This window comes from Solanum pennellii, chromosome 5 (genome assembly GCF_001406875.1).
Source record: "Solanum pennellii chromosome 5, SPENNV200".
In the NCBI taxonomy this organism is placed as follows: domain Eukaryota; kingdom Viridiplantae; phylum Streptophyta; class Magnoliopsida; order Solanales; family Solanaceae; genus Solanum; species Solanum pennellii.
In genome coordinates this window covers 40,871,437-40,885,534 of record NC_028641.1, presented here as the reverse complement: position 1 = coordinate 40,885,534, position 14,098 = coordinate 40,871,437, and the positions used below count along the sequence as shown (strand labels likewise).

At 34.8% G+C, this 14,098-nt stretch overlaps 1 pseudogene; it reads left to right on the top strand.

Moving 5' to 3' along the window:
- Nucleotides 1-707: 707 nt before the first annotated feature.
- On the top strand, nt 708-13,402 carry LOC107019504 (annotated as a pseudogene).
- The last annotated feature ends 696 nt before the right edge of the window (nt 13,403-14,098 follow it).

The following is a 14,098-nucleotide window of genomic DNA, read 5'->3' as shown; positions in this document are numbered from 1 at the left end:
TTATTAATCAGTACCAGATTGAATTCAAGAATGCTTTGTATAACAATTTGTTTTTGCCAGAATCAGAAAATGAAAAAAACGCAAAAAATTAATAGCGGAGAAAGTCAAAAAATCAAATTGTGCAAATAGTCCAATTTGATAAGAGGTACTGTTTTTTTAATAGTCATTTTTTTCTTTTTGCATAAGTGCAAATAGTCTCAATTCTAATATACTCTCGACCCATGGAAAATAGTCCAAAGCAGTCTAGAAATAACATTTAAATAAGAGCTAATATTGTTTTATGATGTTGCTGTCAAGATCAACTTGCACACACTTCGACTTTTCTGCTTAATATACGGCCCACCAGTGCAGATACTAGATTACTCTAGTGTCATGATCAACTTGCACACACTTTGACTTTTCTGCTGAATATACGGCCCACCAATGCAGATACTAGATAACTCTACCCTCAAGGTTTAGTCAAAAGAAGGAGTATACACGTTTGAATCTGAGATCTCATTATTCACGACCCACTTCATTGACCACTAAGCAAGGGAGGGTGTTTCAACATTTGAACTCGACATCTCATTTCCAGATTTGGAAAAGGATTGTTGGGGGGAGGGGGGGAGGAGATACTCAGTTGACCTGTTTATGGAACACTGGAGTATCAGTTAGTGAAGCAATGAAGCTGAATGATGAGTGTTTTGGTAACATTTTTATTTCTCCCAATGACTTTCCAAAAGCAGCTGGAAAAAACTGACAGTAGATTACCACGAGAACAACAACCAGTAGCGATGGTAGACAGATGGGATGAGGCCAAGAGCATCCGGAAGACATGGCAGCCAGACGGGAAAAGTAGCCAGAAGGGATGGCAGAGACACGAGGGCAATGGAAGCTAAATCAGTAGATATCCCGAAGATAACCCCTCACTACTACAAGATTATCCTCTCTCCCATCCTCTTAATTACACATCCCTAATGAATTAATAATCGACCATGGCACAAATATGGAGATATTGTGTTTCTTGAGGTCCCAAATGGTGTGGTATGGAAAGTAAAACTGCTAATCATTATTGGCATGAAATGGTTAAATTGGAACGAATTCAAGGAGTACTATTCAATTGGTTGTGGTTACTTATTAATCTTCAAATATAAAGAAAATTTCCAGTTCTTTGTGTTTATATTTGACTTAAGTGCTTCAAATATATTTAAGGCTAGTTTATCTTTTACTTTTAGAGTTGCACGATATCTATTAGTATTTAAGTTATGTACCCTGGAAATGTAAATATCTTTTTTATACAATTAATGGATTCTAATCTACAACACCAAGTTAGTGACAAAAAAACATGAGATCTCACTATGCTCATCCCACTGTAGTGGTCATATAGATTGAATATCCTCCTGGCTGAAGATATGGCATTAGAGAATAACTATAACAAAAATGATTATTAGCGGCAACTAATTCATAATTGCCGCTAAATATGTATGTTTAGCGCCAATTGACACTTTTTGTATATGTTCCTAAAGCCTTAAGCGACATTGGTTCTAATGACACTTAACTGATGCCGGTAAAGACTATAAAACTCTATTAATATCAATATTTAATGTGGCTAAAAGTTGTTTTTGTTGTTGTGAATTGATGTGTTTTGTGCATGGTTGCATGCCACCAGAGGAAAACTGGATAAACTTACTGTATTCATTTAAAATTTATTAAATATAAATTTATAAAATGATTCTAATTATATTAAATTCGTAAATATATTAATCCAAATAAATATTATGGATTGACATAATTGAGTTAAATATTTAAGTCCAATAAATATGGATTTAATTAAAGTCTAAATTAATTAATTTGGACTACAATGGATGAACCTAATTTGTTAAACCCAATTCCATCTCATTCTAGAGCCCATCTTGGCACACTGTGCAGATGATGTGGCATGCCAAGTCAAATAAGAAACCAATAGAATCATGACATGTGTCAAAGATGACAAGTCCGCTCCATAAAGCACATATTCCATGTCACTTAAATCTGATTGGCCAAACAGAATCATATTCCAATCGCAACTCTTCTGTTCTAATATTATAAATAGGGGTCCTCATAATTCAGAAAAGGGACAGAAAATTCTAAACAAGAAGCTAGAGAAAATTCATGGTACAAGTGCCATTTAATTCTCGACAAAGCATCAGGTTTAAAATTTCAAGCATTCAAGTTCAAGAACGAACAAGATCAAGACCATCGAATTCAAGAACAAGCTCGAAACCCTTGAATTCAAATAAAAATCAAGTTCAATGTAAAGTTCAAGTTCAAGTTCATCAGAGATTTATGAATAAGCTTTAAAACCCTTGAATTTATATTTGAAAAGGCGAATTTAGATGAATTATTGAGATTGTAATACTCACATTTGAAATAATAAAATCGATTGTTGATAAAATTTTCCGTTCTTGATTACTGTTTTCTCGATGCAAATTTTATTGTCTTCATTTACCCCCACCCAGTGAGCCACATAAGAACAAGAAAAACTTAACACCACCCAATGAGCCACCAGAGGAACTCAAATAGCGAATTTTGACGTATCAAAATGACATAGTATACAAGATCCATACCGAATAATCAAATCGAACACGAAAAATCACACCAAATCGAAGTCAATTCACTTGATATATATTATCGAAAATTGAAAATCGAAATCAAAGTACCAATTGAAATTCGTAAAGAATCGAACGGAAGAATCAAATGCCAACTTAAAAAACTACTAACAATTTGGAGAAGAGATTTCATCCTTCCACACCGAACTAAAATTTGTCTCTAACCCATCTTCATTAAACCCCTATAATAGAAGAGTTATAACCATTGTTGGGGGTAAAGGAGTGATTGTAATTAAGGAGTTATATGATTCCAATTCAATACAATTAAGAACCCTATTCACAAAAGACCATAAAAAAACCCTATTCAATAGTAAATATCCGTCAATAGCAAAAGAAGCCAACAAACGAAGAGATAGATGATGCAACAGAGGGAAAGTTCAATATAGCGCAGAGAAAAAAAAAACCTAGAAATTTGGCGCATTTTTTTGGTGAAAGGTTAAAAAATGAGCAATTATTCTAATGCCACAATTAACTTACGTTGTTGGAAAAACAAAATTTGTAGTCAACCATTCTAATTTGTTGTTGTTAACTCTATTTGTATTTAATGTTTTTTATATTGCCCAGAAGTATGGTAACAACTAATTCAACATTTTGTAACAATAAAAAAATTGTGATTAATATTTTTAAGGGATGATTTGAGAGACCTCCCTCCAAATTTTGTTCTATAACACTCACATTCCATATGGTTTACAATATTACATCTCCCTATCTTGTTTTCATTTTATTGTAACCATTCTTTAAATATATTTAAAATAAATATAAAATAATTTGGATTTGACAATTTTACCCTTCTATATATTAATTTCTTCATATTAATAAATATTATATAAATAAAAAATAATTCATTTAACTAATACTTAAAATCAACACAAAATCTGTTTCGAATTACAAATTCAGTTGCTTTGAAAAACTAACAGTTTCCTCGATTATTAATCATCATGCAAGCTTAGATCTAATTTTCAACGATTTATCTATATTTCTTGGATCATATTTCTTCTTAGCTTGTGGAAATATTTAACTAGAACAAAATCGTATCGTTCTATTGAATTTCTCACTTGGGGAGTTCATTTTTATCTTCTATGTTTGAAGAAATTGTTGCCAAAAAATGATGGGTTATTGTGGGAAAAAATCATCAGTGAATTGGTAAAGGTGAAATGGAGATGAAAGAGTTAATATATGTATATATATTTGTGATTATTTACTTTTTAAAGTATTTGTCAAATGAGTTATTTTGTTATATAATACTTGCTAAAATGAAGAAATTAACATATCGAAGGGTAAAAATGTCAAATCAAAATTTATTTATATTTATTTTAAATAGGTTTAAAGTATGGTTACAAGAAAATGAAAATAAGGGAGGTAGAAGTAATATCATGAACCGCATAGGAGGGGACTGTGATAGAGCAAAACCTGGAGGGAGATCTTTGAAATTATCCCTAAAAACTTAATTTTTACAATATATCAACAATTAATTAGGGTTGTTATTTATTCAAATGTGCTAACAATGCTATGGATTGTTGCTAAAATGTTGTTAAAAATTTTTATAATTTAATAGTTATAATATTGAGTATATAATATTGCAACAACGTCAACATATTTGCTAACAACAAAGTAGTCGTGCATAAAAGTTTAATGATATAGCAATAATTTTATTAAGTTGTTGCTATAAAGCCAACATTTTTATTGTTGTTGCTTAAAAATTATTGTGAATTATGTAATTTCTTGTAGTCTAGTTCGATATAAGTTACTTGATTTCCTCTTCGGAGTTGACAATTCCACGCACTCTCTTTTACTAGAGCAGGGCCCCCAGAAGTGTTAGATGGCACACTTGGCTGACTTGGGTAGTGCGCGCAAAGGGCTAGCTTATTGGGCAGTTTGATTAAGTCCATTAAAAGAGATGTATATACCCTTGCGTGACATTATCCTGTATGGTAATTTCCCAATGTTGTTGGCGAGTAGATGGCCCGATGTGGAAGTCAGACTTGTTGACTCGGTTGGAGTTTTTGGTTGTGTTGGTCAAGAGTTAGGTTTCCTTTGAGTTACTTAGTTGTGGCTTCTCTGGGTACCTATCGGTCTTATGGGAGTCCATTCAGGTTCGTGTTTGTTTATGCATAAGTGTACCTAGTGAGTCTTATGTGGGTCTAGCAGGATTTAGGTTAAATAACCTTAGATTAGCTCTCTGATTTTACTATTCTTATTTATATTGACCTCTATTTGTATTTGATTCTATCTTCTCCATCTACTTTTATCTTTCTTGGTTAGTCAACCTATGATGCCTACTGGGTACCTGTTGCTTTGGTACTCATGCTACACTCTACATCTGTTTTCACCATGCAGGTCTGAACACCAACTATAAGCGTTGAGGTCAACCCTGTAGCGAACTGTTCTCGAGACGAGGATAAGCACATGACCTTTTGGGATTTCCTGTCTCTATTCCATATTTATATTTTGACTTGCCATTTGCTTTTTATAGGCAGTCTTGTTTCTATGGTCCACTTTTGGAACTTGTACTCTTATAGTTTTATACATGTGACTTCTAGATTTTAGGAGGTATTTTTTGTATACATATTTTTTTCGGTTTACTTCCGTCTTCCTCTTATTTGTTCTAATAATTTATGCTACACATAGTTGAGGATAGTTCCCCCCTCAGTAATATTACTCTCAAGTTACAACATAAGGTTTGGCTTGGCTACTTGAGGGGGGGGGGGGGGTTTGGTAGGTACCAATCATGGTTCAAGAAATTGGGTCATGACAAAGTTGGTATCGTAACACCAACTTTGTCAATCTAACTTGTACACAACTAACATCTAGTTGAATAAAGAGAATCGACACAGAGACATTTGTGACTTATCTTCGGGGGGATACATGATGTCCTCTGGGAGTTTTCTTATTTTGTTTCATTTTTGTCTAGTTGGTTTCATGGAATCTTACTTGTTTCATTATAATAAAGGATGGACTGCACGTATAATAAAAGTACATCCTGAGGTCAAGTTTAGGCATCAACACCAACCCGAGATAAAGAGGGGACTATGAAGCAGGAGGTGGATCGTCACATAGACCAAATTCCTCCCTAGTCGCTGGAGCCAGAACCTTCACATCCACCACTTGTACCAGCTACCTCCCCTGATCTTGAGGCTATGCTTACACATATTCTAGCGCCTATTTGGGGCATTCAGAAGCAGGCCCTAGTACCGCAGGTTAACCCTGCAACAGTGGCCGTAGAGATTTAGTAGTCATTAGCACTGGCCATTGTTCAGCCGGATGTTTTAGACATAGATATGCTACCGAGGGAGAAAAAGATACTCAGGGTGTTTCTGAGACTATCGTCATCGTGGTTTACTAAGAAAGTTAGCGAGGATTCCAAGGATTTCCTTACTACTTGTCGGGAGCGACTACACACTTAGGGGTTGGTGGAGTCGAAAGAAGCCGTCAAGGTAGTGGTCACAGTCTTTCATGAAGAACAGACTAGTTGGGTCCTCGCCAGTGACGTGAATATGATTTTTTTCTGGTGAGATTTATCCCACGGAGCTTCAGAGATACGCATCTTAATGATTTCCCAAGGTTTGATTAGGGCTCCCTAACGGTAGCAAAGTATGAGGCCATATTTCATGAGTTATCCTATCATTCCACCGTGATCATTCCCACAGAGGAGGAGAGAGTCAAGTGCTTTATTAGAGGGTTGAGGTTGCAGCTGCATATTGAGTCACACTATATGGTTTCAATGAGCTAGTTTTTTCAGGATGTAATGGACCATGCCCACACGAGTGACAAGCTCCATAGTGAGGCCCACGGGGCAGCATCAAGGGGACCAAATAGGATAACAACTTTATTAGGGATCGTCCTAGGCCTAGGGATACTCTAGACCAAGGTTCAAGAGAGGTTTCAGTCGGGTCAGCCTAGTCGCCCATTTCAGGCATCATTATAGTTATTAGAGGGTGACCAACACTGTAAGGATTATTATAGTACAGGTCTGAGTCAGGGCTGAGGTGGGTTTCAGACATGTTCCTCAGTTCAAGGTTGCTGGCCTCCAATAGTGCGCAGTTCATCGCAGGGTTGTTTCACATGTTGGGAGCTTTGAAATTGGTCTCAAGAGTTTTATAGCTCAAGATCATCCTTACTATCTCCTCAATCAGTGAGACCAGTAACAATAGTAGACCCTCCAGCTAGAGGAGGACGTCAATGTGAAGGTGTTTAGGGGGTCTCGGGGGAGGTGGGATGAGTAGCAGAGTTGATGCGCTGGTAGAGGCGCCTTGGACTAATACTATGAAACTCCATCTAGAGTAGAGGTCGAGGCATCAGATGATGTGATCATAAGTACAATTATTTTATGCCATCAGTCCACGTTAAAGTTATTTGATCCTTGTTCTACTTATTCTTATGTGTGTGCTTATTGTACTCCTCGATTGGGGTGAAACCTGAGCCTTTAGTGGTATGTTTGCATGTTCTGACCCTAGTAAGTTCTCTTAAGTGGTGGATCAAGTTTATAGGTCATGCGCGGTAACCATTTAGGGGTAAGACGCCTAGGGTAGATCTTATTGAGCTTTGTATGGTGGATTTTAATTGATCTTGGCCATGAATTGTAATCCCCTCAACAAAGAGTTCTGGATTTATATGCCAAGATTGTCATTTTAGCCATGCCTGGTATTCTTTTCATGGTGTGGCAAGGTTCTCATAGTCGCACATCAATTAGGGTGATTTCATATGTATAGGTGGGTGTTTAGCATATTTGGCTTATGTTAGATATGTTACTACATAGGGCCCTAGCATTGATTCAGCGCCTATGGTCTGAGATTTCGCAACTGTGTTTCCTCCTGACTTTTCTAGCCTACTCCTTGAGCTGAATATTGATTTTGCCATTTATTTGGAGATGCATACTCGTTCCATTTCCATCCCACCATACTATATGGCCTCGCAAAGGTCAAGTAACTCAGTGTTCAGCTTCAGGATCTTTAGGGTAAGGGATTCATTAGGCGTAGTGTATCACCTTAGGATTCCCCAGTCTTGTTTGTGAAGAAAAATGATAGTATTATGTAGATGTGCATTGATTATACGCAGTTGAATAAGGTGATATTGAAGAGTCGTTTTCATATGCCTCGTATTGATGATCTATTTGACTAGATTCAGGGAGCTGCAGTGTTTTCTAAGATTGACCTGAGATCCTACTCTACCATAAGTTGAGGATTAGAACTATGGACATCCCTAAGACATCATTTAGGACTCATTATGGCCATTATGAGTTCCTGATGATGTCTTTTGGGTGGACTAATGCCTTTGCAGACTTTATGCATTTCATGACTCGTGTATTCAGGCCTTATCTAGTTTCATTTGTTATTGTCTTCATAATTGATCTTGGTATTCTCGCGGAGCCATAGTGATCATGAGCAACATATGTGGATAGTGCTTCAGGCTTTGAGGTATCATCGGTTGTATGAAAAGCTAACAAAGTGCGACTTTTGGCTTCATTTTATAGCATTCTTGAAGCACGTGGTGTCCAATGATTGTATTATGGTGGATGCTGCAAAGATTGAAGCTATTCGTGGATGGTCCAGGCCTATTCTGTGACTAAGATACAAAGCTTCGTTTGATTGGTAGTATATTACAAGAGTTTTGTCAAGGGTTTCTTTACAATAGTAGTTTCGTTGACTCGCTAGGGTGTTCCCTTTGTATGGTTGGAGAAGTGTAAGAGGAGATTTCAGAGGCATAAAAGTTGCTTACAAACACTCCAATATGGACTCTTCCAGTTGAGGGCGAGGTCTTCACGATACATCGTGACACATCAGACATTGGTTTTTGTTGTGTGTTGATGCAACAGAGCCGGGTTACTGTTTACGCATTGACGCAGCTTAATATCCATGATCGCAACTAACCCACTTATGACTTGGATCTGGCAGTTTTAGTTTGGGTGCTTAAGATATGGAGACATTAGATATATGGAGTTCATTGCGAAATCTACACTTATCACATAAACCTTTAGTACATTCACTACTAGAAAAACTAGTGTTTAGCAACGGATATCAATGACAACATATATTCCGTTACTAAATAGCAACTGATCCGCAACGAAATATCCATTTTGATGCAAAAATTACTAAAAAAAAATTTGAGTTACACTATAGCGACGGATTGGCGACAGAATATTTTTTTGGTCGCTATAAAATAGCGCGAAACTTTGGCGCCCTAATTTTTGCTACGAATTTTGCAACAAAGTGGGTGTGACGAAATTTAACAATTTTTTGCGATGAAATTTGTGACGGAAAATCGTTGCTAGATTAATAAATACATTTTATGAATTTTAAATTGTACAGTGACGGAATTTTTCATCGCCAAAATCTATTCTAAATAAATAATTTTTTAGTAGCAATGGATGTCATAATCCGTCATTAAGTTTGTTGCAAATATTTTTTAACTTAGTTGGAACTTTATTAACTCATCACAAAGTAAAAAGGAAAGAGTAGAACATTTTCCCTAAAAAATAGGGTTTTCTTCCTCGTGTGAACTCCCGTTCCTCAGGTGAACTCTCATCTCAGCTTATGTCTTCTTCATCCTCAGTCTAGAGATGTTCCCACGCTTCTATTACCCAGCTTAAAGGTAATATTTCTTTGTTCATCTATGTCCATCTCCTTTATGTAAGGCATGGTGGTGTCGTGATTCTCTTGCCGAGATTTGTGGTTATAGGGATGCATACCCCTTGAGCAACCCTTGAAAGGGGTGGAAGTGGTATTTGTAAGAGAAAATCAAATCTTTTTCGTTTTAATTGAAATTCTTACCATTTCAGAGGGAGTTTTGTTTAGTGATACTTTTTACAAAATACACTTATGTTCATATCCTCTATACATATAAATGTTTCATTTTTTCGGGTGCTTTGTTAGATTTGGATTAATATGGTGTTTATGGTATGAGTGTTATTTGCACAAAGTTTAATTTTAGGGATATTGCTTTATTACCCAGGTGGAAAATTGCGGATTTTGTATTTCTTGGATGAAAACTTGCTGTATCTTTGTTGATACTGAAGTTTCGATAGTTTCTGTATCATCTGAGCAAACTTTATATGTCCTGTGTTGAGTTGTGGTTTGATGTGTTCTTATTTTGGCTCTTTTGGTTCATGAATCAATTGATAATATCTCAACCCGAATTTTGGAGCTAGTTGGTATCAATTATGTGAATCGTTGGTAGTCGGTACAAGATTTGTCGTAGTTTAACTATAGTAACACTATTTCCAACATGATAATCAACCCACTGCAATCCTCTGCTTTATGCTATGCTTGTATAGACAAAGTTGTTTTCTGTTCATTGTATTAATTAAACAATGTAGAAGGTGTTGAAAATACAATTTTTAGGTGATTTGGGGTTTATATTGTGGTTATGATTGAATTTTTCTTCTGTCTCAGCTTTCAATCTCAGAAGAAAGACATTGTAATTCAGTGTATGTGAAACTAGAAGAAACACATTGACATCAAGTAAGTGTTCTATTTCCCATTTTCCTTCTTCTTTCGGCCATCATCCTTCTTAATGTTCCCATTTTAAGATCTCATGAAAAGATTTTCTGTTGTAGTTAGAAAAGAATCTCATACAAGAAATTAATTTATTTTGAAAGAACAGGTTTAATGTTATTTCTTATGAGAAATATCTATAGTTTTATACTACTAGTTGTGTACAACAACTCATTTATATTAAGTGTTTAGTTGTTACTTATTTTATTATTGTTTCTTGTTCTTGATAATAAACAAGACAAGTTGATGTTATTGTTATATGTTCTTGTTAATAACCAAGACAATCTGATGTTTAAATACAGTGATGCTTTAGATGCCTAGGAAATCTCCACATTTATTGAATGTTATACATATGAGGTAACTGAATGTTTCATTTGAATGAAAGGTGTTTTGTGATGCTTTAGATGCCTAGGAAATCTCCACATTTACCTTTTCCCCTCTTTGAGCTACCGTCTTTTAATTATCATTGATGGACAATTCAAAGAGAGTTTGTGTTCTCTTCCTTGCTACAGGGAAAACTGAAAAAAATGTTATGCTTTGTGGTCATTTTACATTAGTGTTTTACATACCATCTTTGATGAAAGAATGTAAGCATTAGGTATAGGTGCCTTATTAGAAACACATAATCTGATGGTATTAAACTTTTAAGACTCTTAAAAGACTTCTCCAGTTTCCTAATATTCTTATCTAATATAGATTTCTGAAGCTTATTCTTTGTGTAAATCTTCTAACCAAACACAATGATAATTATTTCACTTTTTTGTATGCATACATAAGTTTTTTAACTTGTTCTACAATTTTTTAGTGGTATTTTTTATATTTTGTCACACTTCAGTGAGATAGCTTAATTATATATGTATACTAGCAATAAATCTTTGAGTCTAGTTTTTGTTGTTGTAATATTTTTTCATCTACTGTAACTAGTATATTCTCTATCCATGTTATATTTGTTACATGTTTGTCTCTTTGGTGCATTCCATATGCAGTGGATAAATGCTGCAAGCATTGTCAACAAAGAATACTGTTCTCATCACATTGTGAAAAACATTGGACTTGCTTTTTTTTTTGTGATAGTCATTTGTTAGTCTTCTTTCATTTTTATACAACATGATATTATGTGGGTTTGACTGTTTTTTTTCATGTTATATAGGTCTGTCAATATTTTGTTTTGACATCGGATAAGAAGCTCCGATGCCTGTTGTGTATGTTGTTCCACATCACTAAAAGTTTCTTTGTGTAGACATGATAGTACATTTTTCAGGAAGCCAACTATGTTGTTATATTTTCAGGAAGCCAACTACACGCTACACTGTTATATTATTTTATAGGTATGGCTCGAGACAGAGGTCGTGGGAAGTCTTTATATCAGCTCAAAGTACCACCCCAACTATCTGCGAGATACCTCTAGCTACACTAAATAAAAGCAATCCCATATTTCAGGGTCTGTCTCTCAGAGCATCCCAACAAATTGTAGTAATCCAATTGTTTAAGAGGATCTATCTACTCAAATCAACTCAAGAGGTCATACAAACACAATTATTGATGCTGATTCTAGTAGTAGCCACTCATGGACACTTATAGATAAGTTTTAAAAGTGTATTTAAGGTTATTTTGAAGAATTCAAGGTATTACTTTTCATCATAGATAAGTTTGAAAAGTGTATTAATACTAATAAATAGGATATTTATATATTACTTTCAAAATTTATTTCACAAAAAATTCTATTGTGATGTTTCTATTAGTGAAAGTGAAGTGAAGAGACACTGGTTGGTCAAGACGGTTACAAAATGCAGAAATTTTATTTCTCCAAGAAAAAGGGGAGGAGTTAAGCCAATTTATGTACCTGAGAATTTTTTGAAAAAATAGACACAACTTTGGGAAGTGGTAAGTCTACTAAAAGTCAGAAATAAATGCAAAGACTCGTTGTGGCGTCCGTGAAGTTGTTGTTGCGACTTTCACAGGTGGATCCATCTCAATTCGAGGACATCGCAAGAAACTTGTAAGTATATATTTCACAAATTATATATGTAACATCTTTAGGTTGTATGATATATATACAATATTTTTGTATCTAAAAAGTATTTTTTTTCTTTTGTAAAGGCTATTGAAAAGGGACGAGATTCAACATCGAGCGAGTTACATTTGCATGTCTATATGCATGGTCATGATGACAAATCTTTTGTTGGAGAAAGCTCTCAAATTGTCCATGTAAGTCCAAAGCTTTGAAACCTATCTGAAGATATACATGTCATTTCTTATTAGAAGGGAAAACTTGTCTTAAAATGTTGTTGAAAGTAGTATATAAAGATATGGTTGGTTTATGATCTTTGGATTTCTGTCCTCTTTTTCCTTGTTCTCAGGTTGTTGATCCTTTTTCTGTTCTGGAAGTGCCTGCTTCGTTTTTGTTTCTTTTCTCAGCTTCATGCTCCTTTCTCCTTCGGTATTACTCATGTATCTTCTTGATTGTGCATACATCTACCAAGTGTCCACGATGCTTGCAATACATACAATAGTCCGATTCATTGCAAGATCATTGACCAACGGTCATTCTTTAGGTGAGGTTTCGAGTACTTCTATTCTTGGTGAAGTCGATAAACTAAATTCAAATTATTTTCTTGGATCAACAAAAAGCAAAAAAATAAATAAATGTAACTTCAAGGTAAAAGGCTTAGAATAGTTTAACATGGCATGAGTAACCTTCTCCACAAGTTGTTGATTATTTTCATGACCAATTTGTTGTTTGCCTTTGTTTTTGTGATCATTGTTTTTATCACCCTTATTTCTTACCTGATCATCTTCCCTGTATGTTTTTATTATGAGAAGTCATCTTTCATGCTTGATTCTCGAAAGCAGAGAAGTTCCAGAATGTCTTCAATGAGTATGGCTAATAAATTTCATGTGTTTGTTCTAGACCATAGTTGTCCAGTGTAATTTTACCCAAAGTCTAGTGTATTTCATCTTCTGTTGTAACCTTGTAAATCAATAAAATTGTTCCCTATTCAAAGTTGATCCCAATTCCATGGAGGTTAATTGCTCAGCTGCACATTTAATTAAGCTTAAACGTTATGTATGTTTTTGACTTTTTCTTCCATTATAATTTTATTCCTTATCTTTAATGTTCTCTTTATCGCAATTTATTATAGGAAAAATTTAAAGAAATATTACGGAAAAAAACCCTCTCTATCTGATAGGGATCCTTGTGAAGCATACTATAAAGATGCTGGGAAAGAAAAAAAGACAAGAATATACAGACTTGGATCAGAAGGCAAAAGTTACTATGGGTAGAATCTTTGTGCCTCATCTGTAGCACCTTCAGTTTTTCAATCAACAATGACAAGAAATGTGGATGTGTTTGTAAAGGAAATGATTCTTGCCCTTACTAATAATTTCTTTAGGTTATTATGGATCGGGTACAACAAGTAGTTACTCCTATTGATAATCCATCACTTGTGACACCCATGGTGCCTCCTCCTCCTCCTACTACTAATTAGGATGTGGTTGATCCCGTAGTTTCAAGTAAATAGGGTATCCCTTAATTAGTCTCTTGTAGTTTTATTTTTTTGATATTATCTCTCTTTTTGAAAAGTACAAATTGTGCATAGCTAATGAATTGGGTTCTCTAAAGACTAATTGATAAATTATTTTGATATTTTGCACCGTGAGTATGTGATTTGTTGCTATCTACAGATTTTGAACCCTCTAAATATTATCTTTTATGAAATATTTGTTATTTAGAGGTATTTAGTAATATTTTAGCGACAAATTTATTGACGATCTGGTGGTTGCTATAAAAAAAATTGGCGACGCATTAGCAACGAAACATTTTAGTGATAAATATGTTGGTTCAAATAGTAGAATATCTTGTGACAGATTAGGGACAACAATGCTGTCGCAAATTTATTTGGAATGACGAAATTAATGACGAAATTGGCAACGGATATTTTGTGACGGATCAGTGATGCAAATTTAGTCGCAAATTTA